A 5,686-nucleotide genomic window follows, 5' to 3' on the forward strand; every position below is an offset into this window, starting at 1 on the left:
AGAGCTGCTGGGCAGGTACTTTTAGGTCTGCTGCAGCAGAACTCATAAACTGCTTTTTGTTCCCAGGTGCTCTGTCCCAGGGATTTAGGGCTTTATTTATGAGTTTCCGTTATGCTGCCGCCTTCTTTTTTTTTCCCTTCAGACCTGCCCAGCCCAGCAAGGAGACAGGCTAGTCACTGTCGGCCTATAGCAGCTTTGCTGAGCTGCTGTGGGCTCCACCTCGCTGCCGAGTGAACTTCCCTGCAGTCCTGTTTATATGCATGTTGTTAGAACAGCTTTGAGGATGGTGGCCCGCCTCTGTTGAGGCGGAGTCTCTTTGCTGTGGCGGGTTGCCTTGGCAACGGCGGGCTGCCTCCGCAATGGTGGGTTGTCTTGGCAACAGCGGGCTGCCTTGGTAATGGCGGACGCCCCTCCCCCACGGAGGTGGACCATCCCGGTTTCAGCTGCGCTTGCTGTGAAACTCTCAATCCAGAGTTTCTGGTTGCTGTTCTTTTGTGATCGCCTGGCTCTCTGCCTCAGAGCGTTTTTTAAGTTGGTGTTCCAGTCGCCTGTTGAAGAGGTGCCAGGGTCTGTTTGCTTTCCCCTGTGGCCACTAACTGCGCTGGCTTAAACAGCGGCACTGAGGTTTGTGGTGCTTTTTTTTATTTTTTCCCCTGCCATCTACTGTCCTGGTTCTCTGCTCAGACCCCTTTTTGAACCGGCAAATGGGCGACTTCCCGTGGCTCCAATCGCCAGCAAAAAGGGCACCCAGACAGGTGTATTTTGTACAGAGAACTGAGGCTCTGGGGCGCCGGCAAAGCAGCCGCGTGGGGCAAAGCAGCGTCACCGGCCGGCACAGCCGCGCTGGCCGAAACAGCCGCGCTGGCGACCGTGGAGCTCCTTCGTCCGGGAATTTCCTAGTCTGTGGGCAATAAAAACGGGGAGTCCACTCACCCTCTGTGCTTTCACTGGGAGCTGCGATCCTGAGCTGTTCCTAAACGGCCATCTTGGATCCGACCACAAACACTTTTCTTCTAAAAGCTTCGTTTGGATATTACAGAGTGAATGAGACTATAGGCTGTAATGAGAAATATCTTGCTCTAAAACAAAAACGCAGCTATCTACCTGAATAGTTGTCAAGCGGTACAATCAACTTCCAGAGTTAAACTGATGTGTGTGTGTAGCTGTTCAGAAATTCTTTCTTTGGAGTATCTAGAAACCGATATTTCCAGCAATATACATGCATATAAGAATTAGCAGTGAGACTGCGTTTAAAACACAGGAGAAACGTCTATTTCAAACTTCTCTGTTTTGCGTTCTTTCACCTTAGGAAGTGGCCTCTCTGTTTAGATTCAGCGACTTACAAACACGTTTCTTCTAAATGCTGCTTTTGGATATAACATGGTTGTCAAGCTGTACAATCAAGTTACAGAAATAAACTGATGTGAGTGTGCAGCAGTTCAGAAATCTTTTCTTTGGACAATCTAGAAGCAGATATTTCCAGCCATATACAGGCATATAAGAATTAGCAGTGAGACTGCGTTTAAAACGAAGGAGAAAAGTCTATTTCAAAGTGTGCTGTTTTGTGTTCGTTCAGTTTAGGAAGTTGCATTTATGTTTAGATTCAGCGAGTTACAAACACGTATCTTCTAAAAGCTACGTTTGGTTATTCCAGATTGAATGGGAGCATATGATGTAATGAGAAATATCTTTTTTAAAACAAAAACGCAGCTATCTAGTAGAATTGTTGTCAAGCTGTACAATCAACTTACAGAGTTAAACTGATGTGTGTGTGCAGCAGTTCAGATACCCTTTCTTTGGATAATCAAGAAACAGATATTTCCAGCCATATACATGCATATAAGAATAAGTAGTGAGACTGCGTTTAAAACACAGGAGAAACGTCTATTTCAAACTGCTCTGTTTTGCGTTCATTCACCTTAGGAAGTTGTGTCTCTGTTTAGATTCAGGGAGTTGCAAACACGTTTCTTCTAAAAGCTGCTTTTGGATATTCCAGAGTTAATGGGAGTATAGGCTGTAATGAGGAATATCTTGCTCTAAAAGAAAAACGCAGCTATCTGGCAGAATGGTTGTCAAGCTGTACTATCAACTTACACAGTTAAACTGATGTGTGCGTACAACAGTTCAGAAATCCTTTCTTTGGACAATCTAGAAACAGATATTTCAAGCCGTATACAGGCACAAAAGAATTAGCAGTGAGACTGCGTTTTAAAAAAACGAGAATCCTCTATTTCAAACTGCTCTGTTTTGTGTTTGTTCACCTTAGGAAGTTATATCTATGTTTAGATTGAGCGAGTTACAAACACTTTTCTTCTAAAAGCTGCTTTTGGATATTTCAAAGTGAATGGGATTACAGGTTGTAATGAGAAACATCTTGCTCTAAAACCAAAACGCAGCTATCTAGAAGAATGGTTGTCAAGCTGTACAATCAACTTACAGAGTTAAACTGATGTGTGTGTGCAGCAGTTCAGAAATACTTTCTTTGGAGAATATAGAAACAGATATTTCCAGCCACATACAGGCATATAAGAATTAGCAGTGAGACTGCATTTAAAACGCATGAGAAACGTCTATTTCAAACTGCTCTGTTTTGTGTTCATTCACTTTAGGAAGTTGTATCTCTGTTTAGATTCAGCGAGTTACAAACACGTTTCTTCTAAAAGCTGCGTTTCCATATTCCACAGTGAATGGGAATATAGGCTGTAATGAGAAATATGTTATTCTAAAACAAAAACGCAGCTATCTAGCAGAATGATTGTCAAGCTGCACAATCAACTTACAGAGTTACACTGATGTGTGTGTGCAGCAGTTCAGAAACCATTTCTTTGGAGAACCTAGAAACAGATATTTCCAGCCATATGCAGGCATATAAGAATTTGGGGTGAGACTGCATTTAAAACACAGGAGAAACGTCTCTTTCAACCTTCTTTGTTTTGTGTTCGTTCATCTTAGGAAGTTACATGTATGTTTAGATTCAGCGAGTTACAAACATGTTTCTTCTAAAAGCTGCGTTTGGATATTCCATAGTGAATGGGAGAGTAATCTGTAATGAGATATATCTTTCTCTAAAACAAAAACGCAGCTATCTAGCAGAATGGTTGTCAAGTGTACAATCAACTTACAGAGTTGAACTGATGTGTGTGTGCAGCAGTTCAGAAACCCTTTCTTTGGAGAATCTAGAAACAGATATTTCCTGCCATATACAGCTATATAAGAAAGAGCAGTGAGACTACTTTTAAAACACAGGGGAAACGTCTATTTTAAACTGTTCTGTTTTGTGTTTGTTCACCTTGGGAAGTTGCATCTCTGCTTACATTACGCGAGTTACAAACACGTTTCTTCTAAAACCTGCGTTTGGCTAGTCCAGAGTGAATGGAAGTATAGGCTGTAATGAGACATATGTTGCTCTAAAACAAAAACGCAGCTATCTAGCAGAATGGTTGTCAAGCTTTACAATCAACTTACAGAGTTACACTGATGTGTGTGTGCAGCAGTTCAGAAATCCTTTCTTTGGAGAATCTAGAAACTGATGTTTCGAGCCATATGCAGTCATACAAGAATTAGCAGTGACACTGCGTTTAAAACACAGGAGACACGTCTATTTCAAATTGCTCTGTATTGCGTTCATTCACCTTAGGAAGTTACATCTCTGTTTAGATTCAGCGAGTTACAAACACGTTTCTTCTAAAAGCTGCGTTTGGATATTCCAAAGTGAATGGGAGTATAGGTTGTAACGAGAAATATCTTGCTTTAAAATAAAAATGCAGCCATCTTTCAGAATGGTTGCCAAGCTGTACAATCAACTACAGAGTTAAACTGATGTGTGTGTGTAGCAGTTCAGAAACCCTTTCTTTGGAGAATCTACACAAGATATTTCCAGCCATATACAGGCTTATAAGAATTAGAAATTAGACTACGTTTAAAACACTGGAGAAACGTCTATTTCAAACTGATCTGTTGTGTGTTCATTCACCCTGGGAAGTTGCATCTCTGAGAGATTCAGCGATTTACAAACACGTTTCTTCTAAAAGCTGCATTTTGATATAGCATGGTTGTCAAGCTGTACAATCAACTGACAGAGTTAAACTGATGTGTGTGTGCAGAGTTCAGAAATCCTTTCTTTAGAGAATCTAGAAACAGATATTTCCAGGAATATGAAGGCATATAAGAATTAACAATGAGACTGCGTTTAAAACACAGGAGAAACGTATGTTTCAAACTGCTCTGTTTTGTGATCATTCAGCCTAGGAGGTTGCATCTCTGTTTAGATTCAGTGTATTAGAAACACGTTTCTTCTAAAAGCTGCGTTTGGATGTTCCAGAGTGATTTTGAGTATAGGTTGTAATGAGAAATATATTGATCTAAACCAAAAATGCAGCTATCTAGCAGAATGCTTCTCAAGCTGTACAATCCACTTACACAGTTAAACTGATATGTGTGTGCAGCAGTTCAGAAATCCTTTCTTTGGAGAATCTAGAAACATATATTTCCAGTCATATACAGGCATATAAGAATTAGCAGTGAGACTGCGTTTAAAACACAGGAGAAACGTCTATTTCAAACTGCTCTGTTTGTGTTCGTTTGCCTTAGGAAGTTGCATCTACATTTAGATTCAGCGAGATACAAAAACGTTTCTTATAAAAGCTGCATTTGGATATTCCAGAGAGAATGGGAGTATAGACTGTAATGAGAAATATCTTGCTTAAAAATAAAAATGCAGCTATCTAGCAGAATGGTTGTCAAGCTGTACAATCAACATACAGAGTTAAACTGATGTGTGTGTGCAGCAGTTCAGAAATCCTTTCTTTGGAGAATCTAGAAAGGGATATTTCCAGCCATATTCAGGCATATAAGAATTAGCAGTGAGACTGCGTTTAAAACACAGGGGAAACGTCTATTTCAAACTGCTCTGTTTGGTGTTCGTTCACCTTAGGAAGTTGCATCTCTGTTTAGATGCAGAGAGTTACAAACACGTTTCTTCTAAAAGCTGCGTTTGGATATTCCAGAGTGAATGGGATTAAAGGCTGTAATGAGAAATATCTTGCTTAAAAATAAAAATGCAGCTATCAAGCAGAATGGTTGTCAAACTGTACAATCAACTTACAGAGTTACACTGATGTGCATGTGCAGCAGTTCAGAAATCCTTTCTTTGGAGAATCTAGAAAGAGATATTTCCAGCCATATACAGGCACATGAGAATTAGCGGTAAGATTGAGTCTAAACGACAGGAGAAACGTCTATTTCAAACTGCTCTGTTTTGTGTTCATTCACGTTAGGAAGTTGCATCTATGTTTAAATTCAGCGAGTTAGTAACACGTTTCTTCTAAAAGCTGCTTTTGGATATTCCAGAGTGAATGGGATTATAGGCTGTCATGAGAAATATCTTGCCCTAAAACAAAAACGCAGATATCTCGAAAAATGTTTGTCAAGCTGTTCAATCGACTTACAGATTTAAACTGATGTGTTTGTGCAGCAGTTCAGAAATCCTTACTTTGGAGAATCTAGAAACAGATATGTCCAGCCATATACAGGCATATAAGAATTAGCAGTGAGACTGCGTTTAAAGCACAGGAGAAACGTCTATTTCAAACTGCTCTGTTTTGTGTTCGTTCACCTTAGGAAGTTGGCAACTATGTTTAGGTTCAGCGAGTTAGAAACACGTTTCTTCTAAATGCTGCGTTTGGAT

The sequence above is a fragment of the Cebus imitator genome, unplaced genomic scaffold (assembly GCF_001604975.1).
Source record: "Cebus imitator isolate Cc_AM_T3 unplaced genomic scaffold, Cebus_imitator-1.0 Scaffold382, whole genome shotgun sequence".
Lineage (NCBI taxonomy): Eukaryota > Metazoa > Chordata > Mammalia > Primates > Cebidae > Cebus > Cebus imitator.